This window comes from Alligator mississippiensis, chromosome 8, assembly GCF_030867095.1.
Source record: "Alligator mississippiensis isolate rAllMis1 chromosome 8, rAllMis1, whole genome shotgun sequence".
Classification (NCBI taxonomy): Eukaryota; Metazoa; Chordata; order Crocodylia; family Alligatoridae; genus Alligator; species Alligator mississippiensis.
The window spans coordinates 64,078,940-64,093,068 of record NC_081831.1 but is presented as its reverse complement, the minus strand read 5'-3'; the positions used below and the strand labels follow the sequence as shown (position 1 = coordinate 64,093,068).

The 14,129-nt window shown below is 43.5% G+C and overlaps 1 protein-coding gene and 1 long non-coding RNA gene across 16 annotated transcripts in view; one reads left to right on the top strand and one right to left on the bottom strand.

Moving 5' to 3' along the window:
• ARHGEF9 (Cdc42 guanine nucleotide exchange factor 9) overlaps positions 1–14,129 on the bottom strand; it is a 351,467-nt gene that overhangs the window by 113,393 nt on the left and 223,945 nt on the right. The window contains exon 1 of one of the 15 annotated variants that reach the window (XM_059732793.1): positions 2,227–2,305. The exons of the other annotated variants lie outside the window; for them this stretch is intronic. The gene's annotated coding sequence lies outside the window, so the exon portion shown is untranslated. Of the gene's footprint in view, positions 1–2,226; positions 2,306–14,129 lie in introns of those variants that run through there. 15 annotated transcript variants of the gene reach the window in all.
• Positions 6,551–12,319, top strand: LOC132252162 (uncharacterized). Its single transcript, XR_009463988.1, has 3 exons — positions 6,551–9,882; positions 10,785–10,982; positions 12,208–12,319. It is a non-coding gene; the product is annotated as an uncharacterized LOC132252162 (long non-coding RNA).

The following is a 14,129-nucleotide window of genomic DNA, read 5'->3' as shown; positions in this document are numbered from 1 at the left end:
TTATAAAGACAGAGAGAGAAATTGCCTCTTGCATCTCAGCTGCATCATCTCCCAACAGTCAGGGCAGGACTGATTCTTATAGAACACATTCTAATGCTTTATCTTATCTCTCCCAAGCAAATAAGAAAGACTTCCAGCCCTGCCTCAGGGGAAACTGCTCCATAGTGGGGAGGGAAAGGAGTAACCAGCAGCTCAGTGATTAAAGCACTCCTCAGAGATGGAAGACCCAGGTGCCTCTTTCCTCTGCCTGATTCAGAGTAATCTTCCACCTCTGCAGTGAGTATCCTTAATCACTGGGCTCTTCACTATTTTGACATGGATGGTCCTCTCTCTTTCTCTTACTTTGGCCAGAAATTCCATCCCGACCTTCTTCCAGTGAAACCAACATATTTTCACAATACATCTCATCTCTAACATAGGTGTTTCCAAATGAGGAAATGTTTTGTCAACATATATATATATGATCAGCCCTGCTCCACAGTCACATTGACCTCACTGTGTTAACTTCTCCTGACATCCAGTCTAATTTGAAGATTATAATATTTTAGCACTTTCACCTAAACTGAGAAAATCTGAAAGTAAGTGTATGAACAACAAGTAACCAAAAGGGTGAATGGGAGAACAAATGGGACTAGTGAGCCAGAACAAAGATTGCCTCTGGTCCTGGTCCTATTACTCTTGGATATAATATAGCTTGTATACTTAGTTATACAAGTACTAAATTTAATGTACCGTAACTTCAGTGCATTAATAAATGTGTAGCTGTGCCCACTGAGGTCTGCAGGAGCCCGTTGACTCCAATGGGCCTTTGAAGCAGTAGAACCCATGCTCAGGGGCAATCACCATGGGTTCACCAAAGGCAGGTCCTGCCAGACCAACCTGATTGCCTTTTACGACCAAGTAACTAAATCCTTGGATGATGGTGTCACTGTGGACATACTCTTTCTAGACTTTAAGAAGGCCTTTGACACTGTCTCTCACCCCATCCTCATCAATAAATTAAGTGACTGCGGCACTGATGCCTGCACAGTTGGATGGGTAAAAAATTGGCTGATGGGGTGTACCCAGAGAGTAGTGGTGGACGGGTTGTACTCAACCTGGCGAGATGTGAGCAGTGGGCTACCCCAGGGCTCGGTCCTCGGGCCTGCACTGTTTAACATCTTCATCAGTGACTTGGACGACGGGGTGGAAAGAACACTGTCCAAGTTTGCTGATGACACTAAGATGTGGGGCAAGGTGGACACACTTGAAGGGAGAGAGAGGCTGCAACTAAATTTAGACAGACTACAAAAGTGGGCAGATGAGAATAGGATGGGGTTCAACGTAGACAAATGCAGGGTGCTGCACCTTGGGAGAAGGAATTCACAGCATACATACATGCTAGGGAGTTCCCTTCTTGAAAGCACAGAGGCGGAAAGGGATCTTGGAGTCATTATTGATGATGAACATGAGCCGCCAATGCCAGACTGCTGCCAGCAAGGCCAGCCATACCTTGTCATGCATCCAAAGGTGCATCTCAAGCTAGTCCAGGGAGGTGATACTCCCCCTCTATGAGACTTTGGTCAGGCCACAGTTGGAGTACTGTGTCCAGTACTGGGCACCGCACTTCAAAAGGGATGTGGCCAGCCTGGAGAGGGTTCAGAGGAGGGCCACCCACTTGGTGAGAGGGCAGCAGGACAGGCCCTACGAGGAGAGACTGAAGGACGTGAACCTGTTCAGCCTCAGTAAGTGGAGGCTGAGGGGGGATCTGGTGGCTGCCTACAAGCTCATCAGGGGGGATCAACAGCAAATAGGTAGAGCCCTTTTCTCCCCAGCACCACCTGGGGTGATGAGGAACAATGGTAATAAGCTGATGGAGAATAGGTTTAGGTTAGAGATCAGAAGGCAATATTTTACAGTTAGGGTGGCCAAAATCTGGTACCAACTTCCCAGGGAAGTGGTCCTCGCCCCTACCTTGGGCAAATTCAAGAGGAGGTTGGATGATCACCTCTCTGGGGTCTTGTGAACCCAGCATTCATTCCTGCCTGTGGCAGGGGGTCAGGCTAGATGATCTGTTCAGGTCCCTCCTGACCCTAGCTACTATGAAACTATGAAACTCTGGAGTGCACACAATGCACTTGGGCTAAGTACAGACAGTCAAAAAGCCCAAGGGTGAATCGATTCAGTCTTTGCAGGTTAGTCTAAACTGCAGAGATTAAACTGAAAAACAACTGGACAGACATTTACCTTTGATTCAGGAAATGCAGCCACATGCCTGCAGTTGCTAAGGTCAGAAGCCAGAGAATGCTACAGCATGGCTCTCTGGCACATAGCTAGTATGGGCTGTGTTTTCACTTCCTCTTCCTGCTGCCCCCGAGGTCTCTGGGATTTGCAGTCCAGTATCCCAGCAGCAGAACTCTGGAGGGTTGTTTATAACTTCCTCTTCCTGCTTTTAGGTATCTCTGGGATTTGTAGTCCACAGTTGCAGCCAGCAGTAGGTTTGAGTGGAGGAAGGAAAGTTTAACCCCCCTCCCTCGTCCCAGACCCCAGATGGGGTTTGCTGGGGGGAGGCAGTGAGCCAGCCAGTCGTCCAGCTAGGGAGCAGAGTGGCAGGGCCAGCCCTGCTCTCTGGAGCAGACAGCCCAGCCCAGCCCAGCCCAGGGCTGGAAAGCATGCTGGAATGCTGGGGGACTGTGATTTAACTTGAACCAGGAAGGGCTCTGCGACAGAAGTTTCTAAACCGGTTTGACCTAAATCAGTTAAGTCTGATACTACAGTCAACCAGGTTTATCTTAAAATAGTTTCAGCCATTTTTAAACTGTTTTATGTGCACTGAGCTAAAGTTCTGTTACAGGTTTAAACCAGTTTTTGATCACTTAAACCAGTTTATGTGTAATGTTTGTCCCTAGCCCAGGTGATAGGTAGGATATGCTGCCACTTGATTAAAACTCCTGGTGCGTTTGAGCTGCAGCTGACAGAATGACAGGATGCACAGAGGATTTAATATTCAAACAATGTTCTTTCACTGGAGTTACCGATATGTCCCATGGATTTACCAGATGCTCAGTACCACACGGCATTTGGCTGTGCCTTATAGGTACTGATCATTACAATAGTACCTAGAAACTCCAACCAAGATTATAGCCCCATTGTGCCAGGTACTATGACACCAGACAGTAGTAAGCAGCCTGCCTTGAGGAGGTTTCAGGATAAACAGATAAGAGAGACCCATGGTGTGAGGACACACAGAGGACCAGAGGGAGGGAGAGTGCCTTGTCTGAGGTCACACATCAGATCTGTGACTGAGCCACGAGTGGAGCTCACCTCTCCAGAGTCCCAGTCCAGTGTTCTTTGCAGCAGACCACCCAGCCTCCCATTCCAGCACACTCCTCTCATGCACTTTCTTTCCTATCCTACTCTGATCTGCATTCCAGGCCAGGGCAGAACCATCCTAAGTGGAAATTTAACAAGGTTAGGGAGGCTGCCAAAAATAATGCTCTCAAAAGCAATAATGCAGAAGGGTTCTGTGTGTTAGCACATGAAGATACTAAAAGTCAGACCAGCTTTCCAGCAACAGCAATATGAGCCAGTGAGGAGCTCCTGATACTGGCAAGGCAAGACTGTTACAAGCAGTGCTTCAGTAGGCTTGTTGTGGTACGCTATCGTAAAACCATTGCAGATTGCAGAGCTCACTCAGCCAGGTTCCTAATGACTAATGTTATGAAAGCTTTGAAACTCCCGCTTGGCATGCGGTCCTGCTTTCTTTCTTTTTATTAAAGCTTTCCGAATGCCCCAGCCAAAGGGGAGGGATAATTGTTAAAGCCAAAAGGAAAACCTCCAAGCAAATGAAAAGAGAAACTCAAAAACCCAGAGGTGGTGGCTTGGCTCTGGGATCTGCAAGCTTCCCTCTGTGGATGGCTTTGTGTTGCCACACTCAGATAAAACAGTGGCCTGTGCTCAGACTAAAGGAGAAACAAGGGACAACCATGGGGAAAGGAACGCCGAACGGTTCTGTTGTGACAGCACCACAAGAGGAAGATGTGCTCTAGGATGGAAGCAGCCCCCAAACCCAATCACTTTCTAGGGAACGTAGTTGTACATGACTGTGCAGAGGTGAGGGATTCAGAGGGGATGGCCTGAAGGGATTTCTCATAATGACACAGTTCCGCATGTTTCATTCATCATCTTCCTAACAGACTGCAAGTCAATCTAGCATCTACTGATTAAATCTGTGATACTGACCATAACTCCTAAAACACGTAAGTACTCTTCAGCTTATCACCTACATCTCTATGCAGAAAAGATTAGCAAAGAGTCCTTTCATCAATTATTGCATGCATTAGGTCCGTTCTTTCTCCAGTCATGAATAATACAACACAGGTTGAGCAAAGTTTAACTAATGTATTATAGGTTTTCTTCCTAAACAGTTCTGTGTTTGCCACAATTCACCCCAGCTTGTATATACTGTTGTGGCACTTTAGTTCATGCTGACTGCTGATATGTCTTCTGAGCCAGTCAGGATCAGGAACCACTGACCTAAATGGTGGAAGGATCATCAGGCTCCTGGGTTTTTCTAAAGCACCCAACAGTAGTATTGCTCAAGCATGAGGTTTCCACATTTTTCTAGGCTGACCTAGAGTGGTAGGTGAATGAGAAGGGGACATTGTGAATGAGTGAACCTTGGTCTTGGTACCGTCAGGCTGAATTTTTCCTTGAGATGCTGGCTTCCGATTCAGATCTATAAAGTCAGGATTTGGTTAAAGGGTCCCATCTGCTCCATCCCAGACACCACCCTTCCTTACTTTATTTTCAAATGAATAACTTCATATAAAAACTATTTCCAAAATCCACAGTGGAGCAGACAAGTGGAAACCACATGTTTTAGGTGGTAAGATCAGCTGCTGCTGCAAAATTTTGCTAAGCATTCACTGCTAATTGGCACTAACTAGCTTCCCAGTTGGCTGGGCCATGGAGACCAAAATGTATAAAGGATAGAAGTCATTCAGGGTGGTCTCCTCAGATGAGGAGTGGGACACATGAAGGGGAGGGGGGCTGTATCCTTTTTACCTGTGTGCATCTCTAGGGATAAATTATTGGTGTCAGATCCCAGCTTTCAATCCAGAACATTTTACCAGCCTAAATTCATGTATAAAACATAGATATATTAAATACGAAACATAGAAAATTCCACACACCCTCAAATCTACCCAAAAAGCTCCACTTCCTTAGATGACAGATACCCTTGTTCATGGGAAAACATGGCAAACAAGACACTTATTTACCCTAACCTGTATAGAAAAGTCCCGTGCAACTGAACAGGGATCAAATAAATAAGGTTCTAGAGAATGTACTGTAAACAACTGCAGAATTTCTAGGAGGATGATCTATTTTTACTATGTAGTTTGAATAATCTTATAATTCAGGCATACTTCTTTGTCAGATCTGTTAACAATATATTGATATAATTATACCAGCATACCTCCTGGTTGGATGCTCTTTTTCCAGTATAAGACTGGATCATTTTGTCTAGAGTAAACCTCTTCCCAAGTAACAGACGCTAAACTGATAAAGGTTATTTTATACGGAATACATGTGTCCATGGGGTAGGGAAGGGAGTAGAAGGAGCTAGGGGCTATGCCAGAATAGTTATATCCATTTAAATTCAAATTGTAGGTTGAAAACACTTTGCTTTGTAGACAATGACTTGCAGGCTATAAAATAATTATCATTTGTTATTATATTCAATAGACCTTTTCCACAAGGGTAGCATCTGAAATTCTGAAATGCTTTCAAACAAATCTATATAGGAAACTGGCACTCAGGAAAAAAGTCATTATTAAAAGCAAAAGCAAGAGAATCAGAGACAAAAATGACCTGGAAATTCCCAGCCAAATAAGAATACCACCATTTGATTCATATACTCCCATAAGACAGACACACATCCCATGCTGGCTTACCCTCCTGTGTTCTAACTGCATTTTCTTTCACTCGAGGTAACATTTACAGCATGGACTGGTGGGACCGTTACTCATGAGACCATTTGCTGCAATAACAATGCCATCATCTCAAGGGGTTCCAGGGGAAAGAATTCATAACTCTGGTAAGATATACCCATGCATCTCTATCACCAAAACAAACTACAGCGCAGACACTGGACTGACTCTTCAGGATGGTCACCTGAGCACAACATACAGCAGAAATCAGGCCTGTGTATTTCAGTCTAATATATTTCTGGTCTTAATGATCAGGATAAACTTGGAACACAAAAAACAGAACATATATGAAAATGCCGCTGAAGCCAAGCACTGTGCATTAGCTCATGTATAATTTCCCCAGAGGCCTGCTGGTGTATTTCTTTTTTAAAAAGAAATTATACAAACTGAATAAAGCTAAATCATAGTGGATAATCTGTATGGCTCATTCATAACTCAAATGGGAGGGCATTTTCACTCAATTTGCTTATTCTCTGAAGAGGCACAATCATAAAAAGGTTAAGCATAAGGCAAAGAATTTCTCCTTTTTGCATTCAAGCCCTTCGATGAATCTGACTAATAGACAGATTTCAACTGAAAAGGCCTGATTGGGATAACAGTGCCTCTGATATCCTTGGGTTATTGAATGGTTGGTGCCGTGGGATAGAGGCTTTACATATATAAGTGAGAAATCAGTGCAGATTTGAGGGTTAATTTAGGTTGGGTTACTTTCTTCATTAATGTGCTTTTCTTAAAGAGATATAGCCTGACACAAGAGAAATCAATTGGTGTCATATATTTTACATTTAGTAGACTCCGGGGTACATTCCTGATGATTCTCATCTTAATGAGTCCATGCAGCTCTCATTAATACTAACAGCAGCAACCCAGAGATGCATACATACCTGGAAAGGAGCAAATGCCTTTAAAATCAAGGCAGTAATAAAGAAAAGAGTTGGCACTCAGATGGAGTTACTCCAATGTGACCTGCTAATGTGGGTTTTAATTGGCTCTGAAGCCTTGGCAAGTACTCTCCTTTGACGGTACATATGTTCCCATATTTACTTTTCAGTTCCCTTTTGTGCAGAAGGCACATTTAGCCTTGCTTGCTTGGTGGCATAGCAACTTTCACATGCAATAATTACAAATATCTACAGAACACTTTCTCTTAGCAAGGGTAAATTATCTTGTGGGCATGGCGAGCTTAGAACTAGAACTGCTCAGAGTCTCTCCAAAAAGAGTCTGTACAGAGCAGTCTATGAACCTGGACCCTGATACAGTAAAGCTTTAAACCTCAGATCCTTAAAGGTTAGTTGGCACCTAACTCACAGACATGAGTGGGAGTTAGGTTCCTAAATACTTTAGAGGATCTCAGCATTTATCTAAGTCCTTGTTTCCTGAACAGAGATAGGATCGAACACATACTTAAAGTCTGGTTAGCCACCTTTGATGAGTTGGGGCCTTATTGAAAATGCTTGTGTAACTATATAGCTATATTCTGCCTTGACTTATGCCTAGTTGAATCTCATTGGTTTCAGAGAGTCTGATGTGAGGGTAGGGCAAGAAACATAGGACTTCCAGTGTTATAAAAAATATGCAGAATAAATGTTTCAAATATTAATGTCTATACAATACGAATTGCTGTTACAGATATCATCAGAAACATCATCAGGTACTGACCACTACAGATTAGATGGAAAAATGGCTGGATCAGGAATAACAAGCCCATGTCCATTTAACAGTTCATCCTAAGCGCTATCTTTCTCTAGGAGTGGCGGAGAATAGGAATCTGCCCCCCAGGGATCTGGAAGGCTGAATCCTACTTATAGTTATGAAAGCAAGTTGTTTTCAGCCAAATAGCATCTTTTGTGGTAAGGAAAGATTTCACTATAATTGCTCAGAGGCTGGATGGATTTTTACTTGATGTACTTATATATTTTAGAAATATTTGGCAGAAGGCAGGATATATGAGGTGTACTTTACAGACTACCTGAATCAGAGATGCATAAGCTTTCATGAGCTCAAGAGTTCAATTAATCAGTAACTCTATTTTCTGCTTGACTTCAGACTAATGCAGTGAAATACTTTTCTCTTTAGAAATGGGTATCACATGTATCACCATGGTGAACTGGGTCTTACATGGAAAAACTAAAACAGGCAAATTATGTAGACTGATCATAATAGGTTGCATTATTCAACACAACATAGCTACTTGCAGTGGCAAAAGCACATAGAGAACATCATTTTTCCTACTCCAAAACTCAAGGCATCTACCACCAGCGGAACTAAATGAGATGCTACATTAGCTCTGAGGAATATGGGTTTTTTGACACATACCTAAGAAGTTTAATTGCATCTAGAAAAGGGCAGAGGTAGACACAGAAACACACACACACACTTTGTAGTCGCATAAATCAGTTGCTGTTGCTACCTAATAAAATGCAGCAACTTGATTCCCTGGAATAACATTTGAAAAAAACTAAAAAAGCAAAAACAAATTAAACCCTAAGAAAATAGGCTCTTTGCGATATAAAACCTGTCGAAGTCAGGCATAATTTGGAAGACCAGGAAGCTGAGGGAATTGAAAAGAAGATTCTCAGCTGGGGGAACCACTCCTGGAGACCCCAGGTACAAGAACTGGGGCAAAAGCCCCTTAGAAGATATTAATTGCTGCACTGCATTTTAAACAGGCTTAAGATGCAGCAAAAGACATAGGTTGTATCATATTAATGCACAGGCTAGGCTCAAAGTAACTGAAACCCTGCATAGATGGAGACTTAATACTGCCAGTTTCTGCATGCTGTAAGAATAAAATGGTAAAGTTTCAAAAACATTGATACTTTTAGTGCAGCGATAAGGCTGCGAGTTTCACTGTTATTAGTGCACGCTGCTGCTTGGGACAGATAAAAATTCAGATGCCTGAATTACACTGATTACAGTCGCTGCTCAGGCTTTTTATCCACTACTTTCATCTCCTGATTCCTTAGGATAAGGCACTCTGCAGTTTACTTCTAATAATGTCAGGCAGTAGCTCATTTGCAGATGAGCATGCAAAGGACAGGACCATTTAGTGACTGCTTTGCAGGCCCCAAACCCAGCTAAGGAGGTGCTTTACAGTTTAATTGGATGTAACCCTGGAGTGACTGATAGGCTTAGGAAAGGACATATTCCTCCACATGCCACCTCAGGTTTCTGATGACTTTGCAGGGTTGATAATAGACCTTGGCTAATTGGCTGGCTGCCAGCTGAACCAATGGAAAGCAGAGCCTGCCAACTTGTCCTTTTGCAAATGAAGGGACATCCAGGAAAAATTTCACATTTGCAACCGTAGATAGCAAAAAAACTGGACAGGCCCCAAGAAGAAAAGTGGGAAGAAGCAAGTGTGAGCTCCCAAATTTTTATACAGAACTTGATTCCTTCTGTTCAAATTTAGAGGCATTTGGATATGGGCCCAATCTCTCAGTGTTGTAGCACTTAGGCCCAAAAGCCAATGAGAGACTTAATAACCCGTGGGACCAGGTGTCCCAGTCCATGATTGTCCCAGTAAATAAAGCAACATATACACAGCAGACCAAATTCATGTCTTTATATCAATTAGATCTTGTATTTCTTCCATAGGCCCCTTCATTGGTGCCAGCACAGATGGTATACATGGGACTTTTCAATTTAGGCTGGTGGACATAAGCAAACTCTATGGTACCGTCTGCTTCTCTAGTTCCCAGACTAATCACCGCCTTTGCTCTCTAGTGTCACCTTTCTTGTCTTGGCTTGGACTAAACAGTACAGAAAGGATTGCTAAATACACCACTCTATACAGATGGTTCCAAAAACTTTCTGCAGCCTATGTTCCAAGTCCTGCCGAGACCAGGACCCACAGCGGAGAAGGAATGCCAACAGTGCAGGATCCTATGGGCTCCACAGGAGTTGTATGGTATGATATACATTGTTACACTTCAGAGCAGGGTGTCAAACTCAAATCAGTTGGAGGATTGCACTCCCTCCTTTTCAGGTGCCTTGCAGGCCATACCCCTGGCAGCCTCAGCAGTGCCAGGGGGGGAAACTCTGTCCCCAGTGCTGGGGCTTCCTATGATGGTAGCCAGCACCCTGACCAGAGCTGGGTCTCTGGCCAAGGTGCAGAGGGGAGGGGAAGAAAGGGGACTTCCAGCAACAGCCAGTACTCCAGTGAGAGCCAGGGTGCAGGCAGCTCCATGCAGCACCAGAGTCAGAAGTTCTGTCACCATGGCCAGGGCCTGCTGAGCCAGGCATTTTCCCCAGCTCTGGCTGCAGTGGCAGGCCTTCTACTAGGGATGCTGCTTGCTGCTGCTCTCCCTTGGATACCAGATGCTGCTGTGCTCTGCACAGCCAGAGCCAGGGCAAAGTCTGCAAGGTTGATAATCCGGGTCAAAGGACCAAATCTAGCCCACACGCCTCATGTTTGACACCCCTGCTGAAACTGGTTTAAGATAACCTGATTGAATGTAGTATCAGTCTTATCTGGTTTGGGTCAAACCCGTTTATGAAACTTCTGTCCCAGACCCCTTCCTGGTTCAAGTTAAATCACAGTCCCCCAACATGCTTTCCAGCCCTGGGCTGGGCTGGGCTGTCTGCTCCAGAGAGCAGGGCTGGCTCTGCCCCTTCACTCCCTAGCTGGAACAGCGAGGGCTGGCTGACAAGGGGGTGGGGGTGGGCAAGCTCGGCTGGGGATGCAGCCCAGCCTAGACTGCCCCCTCCAGGCAAACCCCAGCTGAGGTCTGGGGTGGGGGGGGAGAGTTAAACACCTCTTTCCCTGCTCAAACTTATTGTTGGCTGTGGCTATGTGACTACAAATCCCAGAGGCAGCTGGAAGCAGGAAGAGGAAGTGATGAGCAACCCTGCAGAGTCCTGCTGCTGTAAATCTGATTGCAAATCCCAGAGACCTTTGGGGGCAGCAGAAAGAGGAAGTGAACACACAGCCAGAGATCTGTGCTCTAACACCCCCCAGCTTCTGGCCTGAGCCACTGCGAGCAAGTGGCTGCATTTCCTGAATCAAAGGTAAATGTCTGTTCACTACTGTTTCGATTTAATCTGTGCAGTTTAGACTAACTTGCAGATTGAATCAATTCAGCTTCACGGTTTCTGACTGTGTGTACTTAGCCCAGAGGGTTCCACACACTCCATATCCTGCAGACCTTAGCCCTTTGAGGCAATGTTGCCTTCACCAGTATGGGAGCCAGGCACCCTTCCTAGTGGGGTCTTGAGGGCTCATATTACTTATACTTCCCGCATCCTCCTCCCTGCCAGCATGTCTGCCTCAGAATCTAGGCCCAAGTGGCCCACAGATTATATTTCTCAGTATGAAATCCATCTACCTGTCATGCACCTCTGGCTGAGCAACACGTAATTACATTACACAAGACAATAAGGCAAACAATGAAAACAAACCCTGTATAAAACTGAAAAAGAAAACAAGGGAACTGATTCAATAAATTCATGGTTCTTTTAAGGATTGTTTACAAAGCTGGAGTGGTAAACTACAGTGACTGTAGGGTCCTGAGGGTTAGGGGTTTTGTTCTGGGTAATACCCAGTAGTCACTGATCTCACACACGTGAGCTGGAACCTGGCCAACCTCAAATTGAACAAAGAACCTCCGCACCTAAAAAGTAGGAGTTTCCACAGCCCTACCTTTGGGGCCAAACTCTCCCATGGGGATGTCATAGATTCACATATTTTGTGGACGGGGTACAAAGGGGAACCATACTAATGCTCTAATAGGAGAAGTGGAAGTGAAAAACATAGTAAGTGTTAAGCTTGATCAGTTTGTGACATGGTAAACTGCAATGGCAGGGGACTGAACTGGATGATCCAATCCATCCCTTCCAATCCTATGTACTCTGTGAGACACCCTGATCCATGTACTATAATTGGTCTGTTGCTTTCTTTTGAAAAAATATTGAACAGATGCAATGACAATTAATCTGATCCTACAGATTCTTTCCTCACTTAATATTCTGGGAAAGGACTTTGTATATTAGCAAAAGCAAAATAAACTCTTGGCAGAGTGCAGGGGATGAATTGGGGGTTTTGTTTTGTTTTTTTAAATTGAAGTTAGAAAAGGAAAGGAACTATGAAAAAAACCTATTTAATTTGGTATAGAATAATGAGGACTCCAGCATTATAGCTGGATGGTTCCAGTGCAGTGGAAAAATTGAATAATTTCAGATATAATTTCACTGAGCCTGACTCCTTATAAACCCTTTGTCCAAACGTCTTTTTCAGGGCCAGCAATCAGGAAGTTCAGAAGGGAAAGCAGCTCTGCTCATAAGATTCAAATGGCGCATGGTGAATGGTTTATTCTTGGAATTTGTCCTCTCTCTCTATTCAAAAGATAAGTCACTGTTTGTAATTATTCAGTAAAGTATCTCTACAAATATGTCTGGGCTGCTTGTTGGTTGACACAGTGCATACGTCAAAGAGGGCTTATAGGGGTTCACAATGCATTTGTCGGATGATGCTTGCAATTCAGCATCTGGACTGGGTAACTGGGTGACTCAGTCCAATGGTATGATTTCCGTTTTCTGTTTAGCACACTAATGATCTTCATTGCACAGATATTTACACAAAGGAAAATATCACCTAAACTTTCATGTGAACAAAATTACACTGCAGAAATATCTGCAGAGAAACAAAATGAAAAAGGAAGCAACAAACCTAGAATTCATCACAATTCACAATTCAGATTTAACAATCTTGTTTGCAAATGCTGTTCTCACTTTTCATATAGTTTTGCTCCTGATCAAGGACGAGCTGCTTTTGAATAAGAAACTCTCCTCTTGAAAATTGCAACCATATGTTACATTTTTAAATACCAAAGTTATTTTTCAGGTAGCAAATTGACACAGAATCACAGATACCCCATCAGAATTACAGTAAGTCTGAATGACAGTGGACTTTGAAGGTGTTCAGATCCATCAAATGATCACAACCCACATCAATCTTAAATAAGAGAAAAAATAGATAAAGCCTGCCGAGTCCCTCCTATTCAAGCTAGGGGAGGTTTAAACCAATTTTTGGTTCCAAACTTTGCAGGTTGAGGACAATCCCTAATTAAAATAGGATGGAAAAAGCCTAAAGGCCATTGTCACTGTCAGGATCATAAATAATGCACATTTTAGTTGTTAACAATCAGCAATAGCAAGTAATTCAAACATGCCTATTATAAACTGAAATATCATTTTCTTTCACAGACACTTCCTGGGCTATTCATGGAGAGAACATGTCTATTAGCAAGTGAACCTCTAGCCAGGTGGGCTGAGCAATTTCAATGTGTGCTGCTTTTTTTCTAGTTCAAAGTGCAGTCAAACATAATGGTGCCTCATAAAAGCATCAGAAGAAATGTGCCATATTATCAACTCCACAGTACCAAGGGTAATGTCCTGATCCCTCCTTGCTGTGTACTTGAAACAAGCATCTAACACTAGGACAAAAAGCACAACATGTGCACAGCTCTTTCGCCTTTCCCTTCCATATATTCTGTCAGCAAAAGAATCCATGCAATAGTAGCCTTGGCTATCTGACACCAAATTTAACACACGCACCACACAGACAGACACATAAACCAACCCATCCCTTGAAAACAGAGGGGAAAACCATCCTATTTCAGATACGATTGGGTGGCATCTGCTGGCAAATGCTGATTATTTAATAACAATCACTCAATTTCACGGTGAACACTCTAGGTACTTAAATGTGCCCATTGACACTGTAACAAGCTCCCTAAGTTTAATTAAAAAGCATAATTCCCAACAGAAAAAAAGGCCATAGATGATACAACGTAGCTTATACTGCTCCCTGCACACCAATAAGCACCTCATGAATCATAGGAATGTACTAGACTGCTAACGTTGGTGCTTATAATATGCTATGGGCCTCACAGGCTACAGACCTCAGGCAGGAGGTTGGACCTCTGGAGGTCCCCCTAGATGACTCCCCTCTGGAGGTCTACTTCTCTATGGCTATTACAGTAATGGAAGCCAAGAGCATGAGGCCTGCAAGCCTGGCCTCCTTGCCCCCATACCTAAAAGAATAGAAACACTAGAAAAAACACTGCTACTGATAAAAACCTGTGGCTACAAATACTGAGAAGTACATATGAATTAAGATAAAAACTCATTTCTCCCTACACACATTTTAATATTTCA